The 22,015-nt window shown below is 50.8% G+C and overlaps 1 protein-coding gene across 2 annotated transcripts in view; it reads right to left on the bottom strand.

The window, feature by feature from the left end:
- Positions 1-22,015, bottom strand: part of LOC121282102 (gamma-aminobutyric acid receptor subunit gamma-4-like) — an 885,955-nt gene that overhangs the window by 16,345 nt on the left and 847,595 nt on the right. The window lies entirely within an intron of this gene.

Genomic DNA, 22,015 nt, shown 5'->3' with positions numbered 1-22,015 from the left:
TTTTAAGCTATACAAAACCAACTAAGACCAATATTCTTATTTCCCAGTTTTTACTGTTTCTTTGCTCTGGGATGCTGCTCCTTACTTGTTCACCCAGTAACTCAGTGAAAACAGACCAGGACAGAGAAACTCCCAATTTTAATCCCTATCTAGTACAGCAACTTCATTTTAGCTGGGTTGCGAGGTCCAGATGATGTCACAGCCCTCAGTACTAAAAATCCATGGAGCATGAGTTCAAGTTCCAGCTTGAAAATTTTAATTCAGTTTTAAAAAAGATAAAAGTTGAATTGCTGGAAAAAACTGATGGGTTCACAAAAGGGAAGGAAACCTGTCGGCATCAGCTGGCCTGGCCTTGATGTGAATCTAACTCCATAGCAACATGATGGGCTCTTCGTGATTCTCTGAAGTACTGTAGCAAGCCACAAGGTCAGGCTGACTAGGAATGGCCAATTCTTGTCAGTGATGCCCAAGACCCAAAAATAACTTTATAAAAGTAGGGTGCTAGGAGGTGCAGTGGGTGAGAGGTCAGGCCAGGACATGGCTTCAAATCCAGATGGAAATCTACTAGCTAGCTGCAAGAGAACTGTGGGAATTGATCTGTTGTCTCAAGGGCAGTGTGAGGGAGACTGTGGGTGCAATCCCAGGGGCAGAGCCACTATTAGCAGGGCCTCTGGAACACAATGGAATGTGTTTTGGGAATGGGGTCATTGTGAGAGGAGTTGTGGGGAAACTGGGTGGAATCTCCAGGAAGGGGACACTTTGGGAAAAGTCTCCAGGAAGGGGAGAATAGGAGTGGAGTATCATGGTTAGGGAGAATGGGGGTGGGGTCTCAGTGGGTGAACGTGGGTGGAGTTTTAGGGCTGAAAGTGGGCAGAGTCTTGGTGGGTGAATGTGGTGAACTCCCAGTGCATGAGGTTCCAAGTGACAGAGCACATTTCTGAAACCAGCCTTAAATTCCTTTAATTTTCAGATAGTCGCTGATTAAAATAATCTCATGTTGCCCCAACCAGCTTCCCTGCACTTGTGTATAATTCTATCAACTAGGTTTCCAACATAAATGAAAAGTTGGTGAATACACTTCTGGTTGAGTTTAAGAGTTTCCTGATCTGTAGGTATGACACTGTTCTACACCGACGGTGTCAAACAGCGAAAATCAGTAGAGGCAGGATCAGCCTCTAGGCTCTCAGAAATAATAGCTTCATTTTCCGCTTTATGCAGGGGGAGGTGAGAATGTGGAACTCATTGCCACATGGAGTACTGCAAGCAGAGAGCATTGATGCACTGAAACGGAGGCTTCATACACACATTTTGTTTATCCATTCTCAGGATACGGCCAGAGCTGGCAGGAGGTAAGTTATTATCCAGCCTTAGTTGCCCTTGAGAAGGTGGTGATGGGAATGAGCTGTTGGAAAGGGAGATCCAGGATTTGACTCAGCATCAATGAAGCCACATTGATATAGTTCCAAGTAAGGATGATGTCTTATTGGAGAGGAACTTGCAGCTGGTTGCGTTCCCATGCAGTTGATACACTTGACCTTCAAGGTGGTCGAGATCATTGATTTGAGAGGCTTTGCCAAAGAAGCCTTGGGAAGTTGCTGCAGTGCATATTGTTTATGATACGCACTGCTGTCACTGTGTACTGCTGTCACTGTGCACTGCTGTCACTATGCACTGCGGGCACTATTCACTGCTGTCACTATGCAATGCTGTCTCTGTGCACTGCTGTCACTATGAACTGCTGTAAGTATGCACTGCTGACACTGTGCACTGCTGTCAATCAGTACCACAATCTGTGTGCACTGTGTCAGTATGCACTGCTGACACTGTGTAATGCTGTCTCTGTGCACTGCTGTCACTGTGCACTGCGGTCACTATGCACTGCTGTCACTGTGTACTGCTGTCTCTGCACTGCTGTTACTGATTACTGCTGTCACTATGTAGTGCTGTGTCTGTGCACTGCTGTCAGTATGCACTGCTGTCACTATACACTGTTGTCACTGTGAACTGCTGACAATGTGTACTGTTGTCCCTATGCACTGCTGTCACTATTCACTCCTTTCACTATGCACTGCTGTCACTGTGTACTGCTGTCACTATGCATTGCTTTCACTATGCACTGCTGACACTCTGCAAAGCAGTCACTATGCACTGCTGGCACTATTCACTGCTGTCACTATGCACAGCTGTCTCTGTGCACTGCTGTCACTATGCACCGCTGTCACTGTGCAACGCTGTCACTGAGTATTGCTGTCACTATGCACCGCTGTCACTGTGCAATGCTGTCACTGTGTACTGCTGTCTCTGTGCACTGCTGTCACTGTGTACCACACTCTCTGTGCACTGTGTCAATATGCACTCCTGACACTCTGTACTGCTGTCTCTGTGCACTGCTGTCACTGTGCACTGCTGTCACCATGCACTGTGGTGTCTGTGCACTGCTATCACTATGCACTGCTGGCACTATGCACTGCTGTCATTATGCATAGCTGTCACTTTGCACAGCTGTCACTGTGTACTGCTGTCACTATGCACCTCTATCACTGTGCACTGCTGTCACTATGCACAGCTGTCACTGTGCAATGATGTCACTGTGTAATGCTGTCTCTGTGCACTGCTGTCACTGTGTACCACACTCTCTGTGCACTGTGTAAATATGCACTCCTGACACTCTGTACTGCTGTCTCTGTGCACTGCTGTCACTGTGCACTGCTGTCACAAAGCACTGTGGTGTCTGTGCACTGCTATCACTATGCACTGCTGACAGTAAGCACGGCTGTCACTATAACCGCTGTCACGCTGCACTGCTGTCACTATGCAATGCTGTCACTGTGTAATGCTGTCACTGTGCCCTGCAACTTCTGTGCACTGCTGTCACTATGCAATGCTGTCACTGTGTAAGACTTTCACTGTGCACTGCTGTCACTGTGTACTGTTGTCACTGTGCACTGCTGTCACTGTGCCCTGCTGTCGCTGTGCACTGCTGGCACTATGCACTGCTTCACTGTGTACTTCTGTAAATATGCACTGCTGTCACTTGCACTGCTGTCACTGCGTACTGCTGTCACTATGCACCGCTGCCACTGTGCAACGCTGTCACTGTGTACTGCTGTCTCTCTGTACTGTTCTCACTGTGTACTGCTGTCTCTGTGCACTGCTGTCACTGTGTGCTGCTGTTTCTGTGCACTGGTGGCACTATTCACTGCTGTCACTATGCACTGCTGTCTCTGTGCACTGCTGTCACTATGGACTGCTGACCCTATGCACTGCTGTCTCTATGCACTGCTGTCACTGTGTACTGCTTTAACTGTGCACTGCTGTAATTGTGTTCCACTGTCTCTGTGCACTGTATCACTATGCACTGCTGACACTGTGTCCTGCTGTATCTGTGCACTGCTGCCACTATGCACTGCTGTCACTTTGTACTGCTGCCTCTGTGCACTGCTGTCACTCTGCACTGCTGACATTATGCACTGCTGACACTATGCACTGCTGTCACTGTGTACTGCTGTCTCTGGGCAATTATGTCACTATGCAGTGCTGACACTATGCACTGCTGTCAATATGCACTGCTTTAACTGTGCACTGCTGTAATTGTGTTCCACTGTCTCTGAGCACTGTATCACTATGCACTGCTGACACTGTGTCCTGCTGTATCTGTGCACCGCTGCCACTATGCACTGCTGTCACTTTGTACTGCTGTCTCTGTGCACTGCTGTCACTCTGCACTGCTGACATTATGCACTGCTGACACTATGCACTGCTGTCACTGTGTACTGCTGTCTCTGGGAACTGCTGTCACTATGCAGTGCTGACACTATGCACTGCTGTCACTATGCACTGCTTTCACTATGCACTGCTGTCATTGTGTACCACTGTCTCTGTGCACTGTGTCACTATTCATGCTGGCACTGTGTACTGTTGTATCTGTGCACTGCTGTCACTATGCACTGCTGTCAATTTGTACTGCTGTCTCTGCGCACTGTTGTCTCTGTGCACTGCCGTCACTATGCATTGCTTTCACTATGCACTGCTGTCACTGTGTACTGCTGTCAGTATGCACTGCTGTCACTATGCACTGCTGTCATTGTGTACTGCTGTCACTATGCACTGGTGTCACGATGCACTGCTGTCACTGTGTCATGCTGTCACTATGCAACGCAGTCTCTATGCATTGCTGTCACTGCGTACTGCTGTCACTATGCACTGCTGTCACTGCGTACTGCTGTCACTATGCACCGCTGCCACTGTGCAATGCTGTCACTGTGTACTGCTGTCTCTGTGTACTACTGTCACTGTGTACTGCTGTTTCTGTGCAGTGGTGGCACTATTCACTGCTGTCACTATGCACTGCTGTCTCTGTGCACTGATGTCACTACGCACTGCTGACACTATGGACTGCTGACCCTATGCACTGCTGTCTCTATGCACTGCTGTCACTCTGTACTGCTGTCTCTGGGCACTTCTGTCCCGATGCAGTGCTGACACTATGCACTGCTGTCACTATGCACTGCTTTCACTGTGCACTGCTGTCATTGTGTTCCACTGTCTCGGTGAACTGTGTCACTATGCACTGCTGACACTGTGTCCTGCTGTATCTGTGCACTGCTGCCACTATGCACTGCTGTCACTTTGTACTGCTGTCAATGTGCACTGCTGTCTCTGTGCACTGCTGTCTCTGCGCACTGCTGTCGCTAAGCACTGCTCTCACTGCGTACTGCTGTCACTATGCACCGCTGCCACTGTGCAACGCTGTCACTGTGTACTGCTGCCACTGTGTACTGCTGTCTCGTTGCACTGCTGGCACTATGCACTGCTGTCACTGTGTACTGCTGTCTCTGGGCACTGCTGTCACTATGCAGTGCTGACACTATGCACTGCTGTCACTATGCGCTGCTTTCACTGTGCACTGCTGTCATTGTGTTCCACTGTCTCTGTGTACTGTGTCACTATGCACTGCTGGCACTGTGTACTGCTGCATCTGTGCATTGCTGTCACTAAGCACTGCTGTCACTTTGTACTGCTGTCTCTGCGCACTGTTGTCTCTGTGCACTGCCGTCACGATGCACTGCTGTTACTATGCACTGCTGTCACTGTGTACTGCTGTCACTATGCACTGCTGTCACTATGCACTGCTGTCATTGTGTACTGCTGGCACTATTCACTGCTGTCACTATGCACTGGTGTCACTATGCACTGCTGTCACTGTGTAGTGCTGTCTCTGTGCACTGTTGTCACTGTGCACTGCCATCACTATGCACTGCAGTCACAATGCACTGCTGTCACTGTGTACTGCTGGAACTATTCACTGCTGTCAATACGCACGGGTGTCACTGTGCACTGCTGTCACTGTGCACTGCTGTCACTATGCACCGAGGTCTCTATGCACTGCTGTCACTGCGTACTGCTGTCACTATGCACCGCTGCCAGTGTGTACTGTTGTCTCTGTGTACTGCTGTCACTGTGTACTGCTGTCTCTGTGCACTGCTCGCACTATTCACTGCAGTCACTATGCACTGCTGTCTCTGTGCACTGCTGTCACTATGCACCGCAGTCTCTATGCACTGCTGTCACTTTTCACATCAGTCACTGTGCACTGCTGTCACTGCGTACTGCTGTCTCTGTGTACTGCTGTCACTGTGCACTGCTGTCTCTGTGCACTGCTGGCACTATTCACTGCTGTCACTATGCACAGTTGTCTCTGTGCACTGCTGTCACTACGCACTGCTGACACTATGGACTGCTGACCCTATGCACTGCTGTCACTATGCAATGCTGTCACCATGCACTGCTGTCACTATGCACTGTTGTCACTATGCACTGCTGTCACTATGCACTGCTGTCATTGTGTACTGCTGGCACTATTCACTGCTGTCACTATGCACTGGTGTCACTATGCACTGCGGTCACTGTGTAGTGCTGTCTCTGCGCACTGTTGTCTCTGTGCACTGCCGTAACTATGCACTGCAGTCACAATGCACTGCTGTCACTGTGTACTGCTGGCACTATTCACTGCTGTCACTATGCACTGGTGTCACTGTGCACTGCTGTCACTGTGTACTGCTGTCACTATGCACTGCTGTCAATATGCATTGCTGTCATTGTGTACTGCTGGCACTATTCACTGCTGTCACTGTGCACTGCTGTCACTATGCACCGAGGTCTCTATGCACTGCTGTCACTGCGTACTGCTGTCACTATGCACCGCTGCCAGTGTGTACTGTTGTCTCTGTGTACTGCTGTCACTGTGTACTGCTGTCTCTGTGCACTGCTCGCACTATTCACTGCAGTCACTATGCACTGCTGTCTCTGTGCACTGCTGTCACTATGCACCGCAGTCTCTATGCACTGCTGTCACTTTTCACATCAGTCACTGTGCACTGCTGTCACTGCGTACTGCTGTCTCTGTGTACTGCTGTCACTGTGCACTGCTGTCTCTGTGCACTGCTGGCACTATTCACTGCTGTCACTATGCACTGTTGTCTCTGTGCACTGCTGTCACTACGCACTGCTGACACTATGGACTGCTGACCCTATGCACTGCTGTCACTATGCAATGCTGTCACCATGCACTGCTGTCACTATGCACTGTTGTCACTATGCACTGCTGTCACTGTGTAGTGCTGTCTCTGTGCACTGTTGTCACTGTGCACTGCCATCACTATGCACTGCAGTCACAATGCACTGCTGTCACTGTGTACTGCTGGAACTATTCACTGCTGTCAATACGCACAGGTGTCACTGTGCACTGCTGTCACTGTGCATTGCTGTCACTATGCACCGAGGTCCCTATGCACTGCTGTCACTGCGTACTGCTGTCACTATGCACCGCTGCCAGTGTGTACTGTTGTCTCTGTGTACTGCTGTCACTGTGTACTGCTGTCTCTGTGCACTGCTCGCACTATTCAGTGCAGTCACTATGCACTGCTGTCTCTGTGCACTGCTGTCACTATGCACCGCAGTCTCTATGCACTGCTGTCACTTTTCACATCAGTCACTGTGCACTGCTGTCACTGCGTACTGCTGTCTCTGTGTACTGCTGTCACTGTGCACTGCTGTCTCTGTGCACTGCTGGCACTATTCACTGCTGTCACTAAGCACTGTTGTCTCTGTGCACTGCTGTCACTACGCACAGCTGACACTATGGACTGCTGACCCTATCCACTGCTGTCTCTGTGCAATGCTGTCACCATGCACTGCTGTCACTATGCACTGTTGTCACTACGCACTGCTGTCACTGTGTACTGCTGTCACTATGCAATGCTGTCACTATTCACTGCTGTCATTGTGTACTGCTGTCACTATGCACTGGTGTCATGATGCACTGCTGTCACTGTTTCCTGCTGTCACTATGCAACGCAGTCTCTATGCACTGCTGTCACTGTGTACTGCTGTCACTATGCACTGCTGTCACTGCGTACTGCTGTCAGTATGCACCGATGCCACTGTGCAATGATGTCACTGTGTACTGCTGTCTCTGTGTACTGCTGTCACTGTGTACTGCTGCTTCTGTGCACTGCTGGCACTATTCACTGCTTTCACTGTGCACTGCTGTCATTGTGTTCCACTGTCTCGGTGAACTGTGTCACTATGCACTGCTGACACTGCGTCCTGCTGTATCTGTGCACTGCTGCCACTATGCACTGCTGTCACTTTGTACTGCTGTCAATGTGCACTGCTCTCTCTGTGCACTGCTGTCTCTGCGCACTGCTGTCCCTAAGCACTGCTCTCACTGCGTACTGCTGTCACTATGCACCGCTGCCACTGTGCAACGCTGTCACTGTGTACTGCTGTCACCATGCACTGCTGTCTCTGTGCACTGCTGTCTCTATGCACTGCTGACACTATGCACTGCTGTCACTGTGTACTGCTGTCTCTGGGCACTGCTGTCACTATGCAGTGCTGACACTATGCACTGCTGTCACTATGCGCTGCTTTCACTGTGCACTGCTGTCATTGTGTTCCACTGTCTCTGTGCATTGTGTCACTATGCACTGCTGGCACTGTGTACTGCTGCATCTGTGCATTGCTGTCACTAAGCACTGCTGTCACTTTGTACTGCTGTCTCTGCGCACTGTTGTCTCTGTGCACTGCCGTCACGATGCACTGCTGTCACTATGCACTGCTGTCACTGTGTACTGCTGTCACTATGCACTGCTGTCACTATGCACTGCTGTCATTGTGTACTGCTGGCACTATTCACTGCTGTCACTATGCACTGGTGTCACTATGCACTGCGGTCACTGTGTAGTGCTGTCTCTGCGCACTGTTGTCTCTGTGCACTGCCGTCACTATGCACTGCAGTCACAATGCACTGCTGTCACTGTGTACTGCTGGCACTATTCACTGCTGTCACTATGCACTGGTGTCACTGTGCACTGCTGTCACTGTGTACTGCTGTCACTATGCACTGCTGTCAATATGCACTGCTGTCATTGTGTACTGCTGGCACTATTCACTGCTGTCACTATGCACTGGTGTCACTATGCACTGCGGTCACTGTGTAGTGCTGTCTCTGCGCACTGTTGTCTCTGTGCACTGCCGTCACTATGCACTGCAGTCACAATGCACTGCTGTCACTGTGTACTGCTGGCACTATTCACTGCTGTCACTATGCACTGGTGTCACTGTGCACTGCTGTCACTGTGTACTGCTGTCACTATGCACCGAGGTCTCTATGCACTGCTGTCACTATGCAACGCTGCCAGTGTGTACTGTTGTCTCTGTGTACTGCTGTCACTGTGTACTGCTGTCTCTGTGCAATGCTCGCACTATTCACTGCAGTCACTATGCACTGCTGTCTCTGTGCACTGCTGTCACTATGCACTGCTGACACTATGGACTGCTGACCCTATGCACTGCTGTCTCTGGGCACTGCTGTCACTATGCACTGGTTTCACTTTGCACTGCTCTCACTGTGTACTGCTGTCACTATGCACCGCAGTCTCTATGCACTGCTGTCACTTTTCACATCAGTCACTGTGCACTGCTGTCACTGCGTACTGCTGTCTCTGGGTACTGCTGTCACTGTGTACTGCTGTCTCTGTGCACTGCTGGCAATATTCACTGTTGTCACTATGCACTGCTGTCTCTGTGCACTGCTGTCACTACGCACTGCTGACGCTATGGACTGCTGACCCTATGCACTACTGTCTCTATGCACTGCTGTCACTGTGTACTGCTGTCTCTGGGCACATCTGTCACTATGCAGTGCTGACACTATGCACTGCTGTCACTATGCACTGCTTTCACTGTGCACTGCTGTCATTGTGTTCCACTGTCTCTGTGCACTGTGTCACTATGCACTGCTGACACTGTGTCCTCCTGTATCTGTGCACTGCTGTCACTATGCACTGTTGTCACTGTGTACTGCTGTCACTTTGCACTGCAGTCACTAGGCACTGCTGTCACTGTGTACTGCTGTCTCTGGGCAATTATGTCACTATGCAGTGCTGACACTATGCACTGCTGTCACTATGCACTGCTTTAACTGTGCACTGCTGTAATTGTGTTCCACTGTCTCTGCGCACTGTATCACTATGCACTGCTGACACTGTGTCCTGCTGTATCTGTGCACCGCTGCCACTATGCACTGCTGTCACTTTGTACTGCTGTCTCTGTGCACTGCTGTCACTCTGCACTGCTGACATTATGCACTGCTGACACTATGCACTGCTGTCACTGTGTACTGCTGGCACTATTCACTGCTGTCACTATGCACTGGTGTCACTGTGCACTGCTGTCACTGTGTACTGCTGTCACTATGCACTGCTGTCAATATGCATTGCTGTCATTGTGTACTGCTGGCACTATTCACTGCTGTCACTATGCACTGGTGTCACTATGCACTGCTGTCTCTGCGCACTGTTGTCTCTGTGCACTGCCGTCACGATACACTGCTGTTACTATGCACTGCTGTCACTGTGTACTGCTGTCACTATGCACTGCTGTCACTATGCACTGCTGTCATTGTGTACTGCTGGCACTATTCACTGCTGTCACTATGCACTGGTGTCACTATGCACTGCTGTCACTGTGTAGTGCTGTCTCTGTGCACTGTTGTCACTGTGCACTGCCATCACTATGCACTGCAGTCACAATGCACTGCTGTCACTGTGTACTGCTGGAACTATTCACTGCTGTCAATACGCACAGGTGTCACTGTGCACTGCTGTCACTGTGCACTGCTGTCACTATGCACCGAGGTCTCTATGCACTGCTGTCACTGCGTACTGCTGTCACTATGCACCGCTGCCAGTGTGTACTGTTGTCTCTGTGTACTGCTGTCACTGTGTACTGCTGTCTCTGTGCACTGCTCGCACTATTCACTGCAGTCACTATGCACTGCTGTCTCTGTGCACTGCTGTCACTATGCACCGCAGTCTCTATGCACTGCTGTCACTTTTCACATCAGTCACTGTGCACTGCTGTCACTGCGTACTGCTGTCTCTGTGTACTGCTGTCACTGTGCACTGCTGTCTCTGTGCACTGCTGGCACTATTCACTGCTGTCACTTTGTACTGCTGTCTCTGTGCACTGCTGTCACTCTGCACTGCTGACATTATGCACTGCTGACACTATGCACTGCTGTCACTGTGTACTGCTGGCACTATTCACTGCTGTCACTATGCACTGGTGTCACTGTGCACTGCTGTCACTGTGTACTGCTGTCACTATGCACTGCTGTCAATATGCATTGCTGTCATTGTGTACTGCTGGCACTATTCACTGCTGTCACTATGCACTGGTGTCACTATGCACTGCTGTCTCTGCGCACTGTTGTCTCTGTGCACTGCCGTCACGATACACTGCTGTTACTATGCACTGCTGTCACTGTGTACTGCTGTCACTATGCACTGCTGTCACTATGCACTGCTGTCATTGTGTACTGCTGGCACTATTCACTGCTGTCACTATGCACTGGTGTCACTATGCACTGCTGTCACTGTGTAGTGCTGTCTCTGTGCACTGTTGTCACTGTGCACTGCCATCACTATGCACTGCAGTCACAATGCACTGCTGTCACTGTGTACTGCTGGAACTATTCACTGCTGTCAATACGCACAGGTGTCACTGTGCACTGCTGTCACTGTGCACTGCTGTCACTATGCACCGAGGTCTCTATGCACTGCTGTCACTGCGTACTGCTGTCACTATGCACCGCTGCCAGTGTGTACTGTTGTCTCTGTGTACTGCTGTCACTGTGTACTGCTGTCTCTGTGCACTGCTCGCACTATTCACTGCAGTCACTATGCACTGCTGTCTCTGTGCACTGCTGTCACTATGCACCGCAGTCTCTATGCACTGCTGTCACTTTTCACATCAGTCACTGTGCACTGCTGTCACTGCGTACTGCTGTCTCTGTGTACTGCTGTCACTGTGCACTGCTGTCTCTGTGCACTGCTGGCACTATTCACTGCTGTCACTATGCACTGTTGTCTCTGTGCACTGCTGTCACTACGCACTGCTGACACTATGGACTGCTGACCCTATGCACTGCTGTCACTATGCAATGCTGTCACCATGCACTGCTGTCACTATGCACTGTTGTCACTATGCACTGCTGTCACTGTGTAGTGCTGTCTCTGTGCACTGTTGTCACTGTGCACTGCCATCACTATGCACTGCAGTCACAATGCACTGCTGTCACTGTGTACTGCTGGAACTATTCACTGCTGTCAATACGCACAGGTGTCACTGTGCACTGCTGTCACTGTGCATTGCTGTCACTATGCACCGAGGTCCCTATGCACTGCTGTCACTGCGTACTGCTGTCACTATGCACCGCTGCCAGTGTGTACTGTTGTCTCTGTGTACTGCTGTCACTGTGTACTGCTGTCTCTGTGCACTGCTCGCACTATTCACTGCAGTCACTATGCACTGCTGTCTCTGTGCACTGCTGTCACTATGCACCGCAGTCTCTATGCACTGCTGTCACTTTTCACATCAGTCACTGTGCACTGCTGTCACTGCGTACTGCTGTCTCTGTGTACTGCTGTCACTGTGCACTGCTGTCTCTGTGCACTGCTGGCACTATTCACTGCTGTTACTAAGCACTGTTGTCTCTGTGCACTGCTGTCACTACGCACAGCTGACACTATGGACTGCTGACCCTATCCACTGCTGTCTCTGTGCAATGCTGTCACCATGCACTGCTGTCACTATGCACTGTTGTCACTACGCACTGCTGTCACTGTGTACTGCTGTCACTATGCAATGCTGTCACTATTCACTGCTGTCATTGTGTACTGCTGTCACTATGCACTGGTGTCATGATGCACTGCTGTCACTGTTTCCTGCTGTCACTATGCAACGCAGTCTCTATGCACTGCTGTCACTGTGTACTGCTGTCACTATGCACTGCTGTCACTGCGTACTGCTGTCAGTATGCACCGCTGCCACTGTGCAATGATGTCACTGTGTACTGCTGTCTCTGTGTACTGCTGTCACTGTGTACTGCTGCTTCTGTGCACTGCTGGCACTATTCACTGCTTTCACTGTGCACTGCTGTCATTGTGTTCCACTGTCTCGGTGAACTGTGTCACTATGCACTGCTGACACTGCGTCCTGCTGTATCTGTGCACTGCTGCCACTATGCACTGCTGTCACTTTGTACTGCTGTCAATGTGCACTGCTCTCTCTGTGCACTGCTGTCTCTGCGCACTGCTGTCCCTAAGCACTGCTCTCACTGCGTACTGCTGTCACTATGCACCGCTGCCACTGTGCAACGCTGTCACTGTGTACTGCTGTCACCATGCACTGCTGTCTCTGTGCACTGCTGTCTCTATGCACTGCTGACACTATGCACTGCTGTCACTGTGTACTGCTGTCTCTGGGCACTGCTGTCACTATGCAGTGCTGACACTATGCACTGCTGTCACTATGCGCTGCTTTCACTGTGCACTGCTGTCATTGTGTTCCACTGTCTCTGTGCATTGTGTCACTATGCACTGCTGGCACTGTGTACTGCTGCATCTGTGCATTGCTGTCACTAAGCACTGCTGTCACTTTGTACTGCTGTCTCTGCGCACTGTTGTCTCTGTGCACTGCCGTCACGATGCACTGCTGTCACTATGCACTGCTGTCACTGTGTACTGCTGTCACTATGCACTGCTGTCACTATGCACTGCTGTCATTGTGTACTGCTGGCACTATTCACTGCTGTCACTATGCACTGGTGTCACTATGCACTGCGGTCACTGTGTAGTGCTGTCTCTGCGCACTGTTGTCTCTGTGCACTGCCGTCACTATGCACTGCAGTCACAATGCACTGCTGTCACTGTGTACTGCTGGCACTATTCACTGCTGTCACTATGCACTGGTGTCACTGTGCACTGCTGTCACTGTGTACTGCTGTCACTATGCACTGCTGTCAATATGCACTGCTGTCATTGTGTACTGCTGGCACTATTCACTGCTGTCACTATGCACTGGTGTCACTATGCACTGCGGTCACTGTGTAGTGCTGTCTCTGCGCACTGTTGTCTCTGTGCACTGCCGTCACTATGCACTGCAGTCACAATGCACTGCTGTCACTGTGTACTGCTGGCACTATTCACTGCTGTCACTATGCACTGGTGTCACTGTGCACTGCTGTCACTGTGTACTGCTGTCACTATGCACCGAGGTCTCTATGCACTGCTGTCACTATGCAACGCTGCCAGTGTGTACTGTTGTCTCTGTGTACTGCTGTCACTGTGTACTGCTGTCTCTGTGCAATGCTCGCACTATTCACTGCAGTCACTATGCACTGCTGTCTCTGTGCACTGCTGTCACTATGCACTGCTGACACTATGGACTGCTGACCCTATGCACTGCTGTCTCTGGGCACTGCTGTCACTATGCACTGGTTTCACTTTGCACTGCTCTCACTGTGTACTGCTGTCACTATGCACCGCAGTCTCTATGCACTGCTGTCACTTTTCACATCAGTCACTGTGCACTGCTGTCACTGCGTACTGCTGTCTCTGGGTACTGCTGTCACTGTGTACTGCTGTCTCTGTGCACTGCTGGCAATATTCACTGTTGTCACTATGCACTGCTGTCTCTGTGCACTGCTGTCACTACGCACTGCTGACGCTATGGACTGCTGACCCTATGCACTACTGTCTCTATGCACTGCTGTCACTGTGTACTGCTGTCTCTGGGCACATCTGTCACTATGCAGTGCTGACACTATGCACTGCTGTCACTATGCACTGCTTTCACTGTGCACTGCTGTCATTGTGTTCCACTGTCTCTGTGCACTGTGTCACTATGCACTGCTGACACTGTGTCCTCCTGTATCTGTGCACTGCTGTCACTATGCACTGTTGTCACTGTGTACTGCTGTCACTTTGCACTGCAGTCACTAGGCACTGCTGTCACTGTGTACTGCTGTCTCTGGGCAATTATGTCACTATGCAGTGCTGACACTATGCACTGCTGTCACTATGCACTGCTTTAACTGTGCACTGCTGTAATTGTGTTCCACTGTCTCTGCGCACTGTATCACTATGCACTGCTGACACTGTGTCCTGCTGTATCTGTGCACCGCTGCCACTATGCACTGCTGTCACTTTGTACTGCTGTCTCTGTGCACTGCTGTCACTCTGCACTGCTGACATTATGCACTGCTGACACTATGCACTGCTGTCACTGTGTACTGCTGTCTCTGGGAACTGCTGTCACTATGCAGTGCTGACACTATGCACTGCTGTCACTATGCACTGCTTTCACTATGCACTGCTGTCATTGTGTACCACTGTCTCTGTGCACTGTGTCACTATTCATGCTGTCAATTTGTACTGCTGTCTCTGCGCACTGTTGTCTCTGTGCACTGCCGTCACGATGCACTGCTGTCACTATGCACTGCTGTCACTGTGTACTGCTGTCTCTGTGTACTGCTGTCACTGTGCACTGCTGTCTCTGTGCACTGCTGGCACTATTCACTGCTGTCACTATGCACTGTTGTCTCTGTGCACTGCTGTCACTACGCACTGCTGACACTATGGACTGCTGACCCTATGCACTGCTGTCACTATGCAATGCTGTCACCATGCACTGCTGTCACTATGCACTGTTGTCACTATGCACTGCTGTCACTATGCACTGCTGTCATTGTGTACTGCTGGCACTATTCACTGCTGTCACTATGCACTGGTGTCACTATGCACTGCGGTCACTGTGTAGTGCTGTCTCTGCGCACTGTTGTCTCTGTGCACTGCCGTCACTATGCACTGCAGTCACAATGCACTGCTGTCACTGTGTACTGCTGGCACTATTCACTGCTGTCACTATGCACTGGTGTCACTGTGCACTGCTGTCACTGTGTACTGCTGTCACTATGCACTGCTGTCAATATGCATTGCTGTCATTGTGTACTGCTGGCACTATTCACTGCTGTCACTATGCACTGGTGTCACTATGCACTGCTGTCTCTGCGCACTGTTGTCTCTGTGCACTGCCGTCACGATACACTGCTGTTACTATGCACTGCTGTCACTGTGTACTGCTGTCACTATGCACTGCTGTCACTATGCACTGCTGTCATTGTGTACTGCTGGCACTATTCACTGCTGTCACTATGCACTGGTGTCACTATGCACTGCTGTCACTGTGTAGTGCTGTCTCTGTGCACTGTTGTCACTGTGCACTGCCATCACTATGCACTGCAGTCACAATGCACTGCTGTCACTGTGTACTGCTGGAACTATTCACTGCTGTCAATACGCACAGGTGTCACTGTGCACTGCTGTCACTGTGCACTGCTGTCACTATGCACCGAGGTCTCTATGCACTGCTGTCACTGCGTACTGCTGTCACTATGCACCGCTGCCAGTGTGTACTGTTGTCTCTGTGTACTGCTGTCACTGTGTACTGCTGTCTCTGTGCACTGCTCGCACTATTCACTGCAGTCACTATGCACTGCTGTCTCTGTGCACTGCTGTCACTATGCACCGCAGTCTCTATGCACTGCTGTCACTTTTCACATCAGTCACTGTGCACTGCTGTCACTGCGTACTGCTGTCTCTGTGTACTGCTGTCACTGTGCACTGCTGTCTCTGTGCACTGCTGGCACTATTCACTGCTGTCACTATGCACTGTTGTCTCTGTGCACTGCTGTCACTACGCACTGCTGACACTATGGACTGCTGACCCTATGCACTGCTGTCACTATGCAATGCTGTCACCATGCACTGCTGTCACTATGCACTGTTGTCACTATGCACTGCTGTCACTGTGTAGTGCTGTCTCTGTGCACTGTTGTCACTGTGCACTGCCATCACTATGCACTGCAGTCACAATGCACTGCTGTCACTGTGTACTGCTGGAACTATTCACTGCTGTCAATACGCACAGGTGTCACTGTGCACTGCTGTCACTGTGCATTGCTGTCACTATGCACCGAGGTCCCTATGCACTGCTGTCACTGCGTACTGCTGTCACTATGCACCGCTGCCAGTGTGTACTGTTGTCTCTGTGTACTGCTGTCACTGTGTACTGCTGTCTCTGTGCACTGCTCGCACTATTCACTGCAGTCACTATGCACTGCTGTCTCTGTGCACTGCTGTCACTATGCACCGCAGTCTCTATGCACTGCTGTCACTTTTCACATCAGTCACTGTGCACTGCTGTCACTGCGTACTGCTGTCTCTGTGTACTGCTGTCACTGTGCACTGCTGTCTCTGTGCACTGCTGGCACTATTCACTGCTGTCACTAAGCACTGTTGTCTCTGTGCACTGCTGTCACTACGCACAGCTGACACTATGGACTGCTGACCCTATCCACTGCTGTCTCTGTGCAATGCTGTCACCATGCACTGCTGTCACTATGCACTGTTGTCACTACGCACTGCTGTCACTGTGTACTGCTGTCACTATGCAATGCTGTCACTATTCACTGCTGTCATTGTGTACTGCTGTCACTATGCACTGGTGTCATGATGCACTGCTGTCACTGTTTCCTGCTGTCACTATGCAACGCAGTCTCTATGCACTGCTGTCACTGTGTACTGCTGTCACTATGCACTGCTGTCACTGCGTACTGCTGTCAGTATGCACCGATGCCACTGTGCAATGATGTCACTGTGTACTGCTGTCTCTGTGTACTGCTGTCACTGTGTACTGCTGCTTCTGTGCACTGCTGGCACTATTCACTGCTTTCACTGTGCACTGCTGTCATTGTGTTCCACTGTCTCGGTGAACTGTGTCACTATGCACTGCTGACACTGCGTCCTGCTGTATCTGTGCACTGCTGCCACTATGCACTGCTGTCACTTTGTACTGCTGTCAATGTGCACTGCTCTCTCTGTGCACTGCTGTCTCTGCGCACTGCTGTCCCTAAGCACTGCTCTCACTGCGTACTGCTGTCACTATGCACCGCTGCCACTGTGCAACGCTGTCACTGTGTACTGCTGTCACCATGCACTGCTGTCTCTGTGCACTGCTGTCTCTATGCACTGCTGACACTATGCACTGCTGTCACTGTGTACTGCTGTCTCTGGGCACTGCTGTCACTATGCAGTGCTGACACTATGCACTGCTGTCACTATGCGCTGCTTTCACTGTGCACTGCTGTCATTGTGTTCCACTGTCTCTGTGCATTGTGTCACTATGCACTGCTGGCACTGTGTACTGCTGCATCTGTGCATTGCTGTCACTAAGCACTGCTGTCACTTTGTACTGCTGTCTCTGCGCACTGTTGTCTCTGTGCACTGCCGTCACGATGCACTGCTGTCACTATGCACTGCTGTCACTGTGTACTGCTGTCACTATGCACTGCTGTCACTATGCACTGCTGTCATTGTGTACTGCTGGCACTATTCACTGCTGTCACTATGCACTGGTGTCACTATGCACTGCGGTCACTGTGTAGTGCTGTCTCTGCGCACTGTTGTCTCTGTGCACTGCCGTCACTATGCACTGCAGTCACAATGCACTGCTGTCACTGTGTACTGCTGGCACTATTCACTGCTGTCACTATGCACTGGTGTCACTGTGCACTGCTGTCACTGTGTACTGCTGTCACTATGCACTGCTGTCAATATGCACTGCTGTCATTGTGTACTGCTGGCACTATTCACTGCTGTCACTATGCACTGGTGTCACTATGCACTGCGGTCACTGTGTAGTGCTGTCTCTGCGCACTGTTGTCTCTGTGCACTGCCGTCACTATGCACTGCAGTCACAATGCACTGCTGTCACTGTGTACTGCTGGCACTATTCACTGCTGTCACTATGCACTGGTGTCACTGTGCACTGCTGTCACTGTGTACTGCTGTCACTATGCACCGAGGTCTCTATGCACTGCTGTCACTATGCAACGCTGCCAGTGTGTACTGTTGTCTCTGTGTACTGCTGTCACTGTGTACTGCTGTCTCTGTGCAATGCTCGCACTATTCACTGCAGTCACTATGCACTGCTGTCTCTGTGCACTGCTGTCACTATGCACTGCTGACACTATGGACTGCTGACCCTATGCACTGCTGTCTCTGGGCACTGCTGTCACTATGCACTGGTTTCACTTTGCACTGCTCTCACTGTGTACTGCTGTCACTATGCACCGCAGTCTCTATGCACTGCTGTCACTTTTCACATCAGTCACTGTGCACTGCTGTCACTGCGTACTGCTGTCTCTGGGTACTGCTGTCACTGTGTACTGCTGTCTCTGTGCACTGCTGGCAATATTCACTGTTGTCACTATGCACTGCTGTCTCTGTGCACTGCTGTCACTACGCACTGCTGACGCTATGGACTGCTGACCCTATGCACTACTGTCTCTATGCACTGCTGTCACTGTGTACTGCTGTCTCTGGGCACATCTGTCACTATGCAGTGCTGACACTATGCACTGCTGTCACTATGCACTGCTTTCACTGTGCACTGCTGTCATTGTGTTCCACTGTCTCTGTGCACTGTGTCACTATGCACTGCTGACACTGTGTCCTCCTGTATCTGTGCACTGCTGTCACTATGCACTGTTGTCACTGTGTACTGCTGTCACTTTGCACTGCAGTCACTAGGCACTGCTGTCACTGTGTACTGCTGTCTCTGGGCAATTATGTCACTATGCAGTGCTGACACTATGCACTGCTGTCACTATGCACTGCTTTAACTGTGCACTGCTGTAATTGTGTTCCACTGTCTCTGCGCACTGTATCACTATGCACTGCTGACACTGTGTCCTGCTGTATCTGTGCACCGCTGCCACTATGCACTGCTGTCACTTTGTACTGCTGTCTCTGTGCACTGCTGTCACTCTGCACTGCTGACATTATGCACTGCTGACACTATGCACTGCTGTCACTGTGTACTGCTGTCTCTGGGAACTGCTGTCACTATGCAGTGCTGACACTATGCACTGCTGTCACTATGCACTGCTTTCACTATGCACTGCTGTCATTGTGTACCACTGTCTCTGTGCACTGTGTCACTATTCATGCTGGCACTGTGTACTGTTGTATCTGTGCACTGCTGTCACTATGCCCTGCTGTCAATTTGTACTGCTGTCTCTGCGCACTGTTGTCTCTGTGCACTGCCGTCACGATGCACTGCTGTCACTATGCACTGCTGTCACTGTGTACTGCTGTCACTATGCACTGCTGTCACTATGCACTGCTGTCATTGTGTACTGCTGGCACTATTCACTGCTGTCACTATGCACTGGTGTCACTATGCACTGTGGTCACTGTGTAGTGCTGTCTCTGCGCACTGTTGTCTCTGTCACTGCCGTCACTATGCACTGCAGTCACAATGCACTGCTGTCACTGTGTACTGCTGGCACTATTCACTGCTGTCACTATGCACTGGTGTCACTGTGCACTGCTGTCACTGTGTACTGCTGTCACTATGCACTGCTGTCAATATGCACTGCTGTCTCTGTGCACTGCTGGCACTATTCACTGCTGTCACTAAGCACTGTTGTCTCTGTGCACTGCTGTCACTACGCACAGCTGACACTATGGACTGCTGACCCTATCCACTGCTGTCTCTGTGCAATGCTGTCACCATGCACTGCTGTCACTATGCACTGTTGTCACTACGCACTGCTGTCACTGTGTACTGCTGTCACTATGCAATGCTGTCACTATTCACTGCTGTCATTGTGTACTGCTGTCACTATGCACTGGTGTCATGATGCACTGCTGTCACTGTTTCCTGCTGTCACTATGCAACGCAGTCTCTATGCACTGCTGTCACTGTGTACTGCTGTCACTATGCACTGCTGTCACTGCGTACTGCTGTCAGTATGCACCGCTGCCACTGTGCAATGATGTCACTGTGTACTGCTGTCTCTGTGTACTGCTGTCACTGTGTACCGCTGCTTCTGTGCACTGCTGGCACTATTCACTGCTTTCACTGTGCACTGCTGTCATTGTGTTCCACTGTCTCGGTGAACTGTGTCACTATGCACTGCTGACACTGCGTCCTGCTGTATCTGTGCACTGCTGCCACTATGCACTGCTGTCACTTTGTACTGCTGTCAATGTGCACTGCTCTCTCTGTGCACTGCTGTCTCTGCGCACTGCTGTCCCTAAGCACTGCTCTCACTGCGTACTGCTGTCACTATGCACCGCTGCCACTGTGCAACGCTGTCACTGTGTACTGCTGTCACCATGCACTGCTGTCTCTGTGCACTGCTGTCTCTATGCACTGCTGACACTATGCACTGCTGTCACTGTGTACTGCTGTCTCTGGGCACTGCTGTCACTATGCAGTGCTGACACTATGCACTGCTGTCACTATGCGCTGCTTTCACTGTGCACTGCTGTCATTGTGTTCCACTGTCTCTGTGCATTGTGCCACTATGCACTGCTGGCACTGTGTACTGCTGCATCTGTGCATTGCTGTCACTAAGCACTGCTGTCACTTTGTACTGCTGTCTCTGCGCACTGTTGTCTCTGTGCACTGCCGTCACGATGCACTGCTGTCACTATGCACTGCTGTCACTGTGTACTGCTGTCACTATGCACTGCTGTCACTATGCACTGCTGTCATTGTGTACTGCTGGCACTATTCACTGCTGTCACTATGCACTGGTGTCACTATGCACTGCGGTCACTGTGTAGTGCTGTCTCTGCGCACTGTTGTCTCTGTGCACTGCCGTCACTATGCACTGCAGTCACAATGCACTGCTGTCACTGTGTACTGCTGGCACTATTCACTGCTGTCACTATGCACTGGTGTCACTGTGCACTGCTGTCACTGTGTACTGCTGTCACTATGCACTGCTGTCAATATGCACTGCTGTCATTGTGTACTGCTGGCACTATTCACTGCTGTCACTATGCACTGGTGTCACTATGCACTGCGGTCACTGTGTAGTGCTGTCTCTGCGCACTGTTGTCTCTGTGCACTGCCGTCACTATGCACTGCAGTCACAATGCACTGCTGTCACTGTGTACTGCTGGCACTATTCACTGCTGTCACTATGCACTGGTGTCACTGTGCACTGCTGTCACTGTGTACTGCTGTCACTATGCACCGAGGTCTCTATGCACTGCTGTCACTATGCAACGCTGCCAGTGTGTACTGTTGTCTCTGTGTACTGCTGTCACTGTGTACTGCTGTCTCTGTGCAATGCTCGCACTATTCACTGCAGTCACTATGCACTGCTGTCTCTGTGCACTGCTGTCACTATGCACTGCTGACACTATGGACTGCTGACCCTATGCACTGCTGTCTCTGGGCACTGCTGTCACTATGCACTGGTTTCACTTTGCACTGCTCTCACTGTGTACTGCTGTCACTATGCACCGCAGTCTCTATGCACTGCTGTCACTTTTCACATCAGTCACTGTGCACTGCTGTCACTGCGTACTGCTGTCTCTGGGTACTGCTGTCACTGTGTACTGCTGTCTCTGTGCACTGCTGGCAATATTCACTGTTGTCACTATGCACTGCTGTCTCTGTGCACTGCTGTCACTACGCACTGCTGACGCTATGGACTGCTGACCCTATGCACTACTGTCTCTATGCACTGCTGTCACTGTGTACTGCTGTCTCTGGGCACATCTGTCACTATGCAGTGCTGACA

Source organism: Carcharodon carcharias, chromosome 9 (genome assembly GCF_017639515.1).
Source record: "Carcharodon carcharias isolate sCarCar2 chromosome 9, sCarCar2.pri, whole genome shotgun sequence".
Classification (NCBI taxonomy): Eukaryota; Metazoa; Chordata; class Chondrichthyes; order Lamniformes; family Lamnidae; genus Carcharodon; species Carcharodon carcharias.
This window is presented reverse-complemented; position numbering and strand designations above follow the sequence as displayed.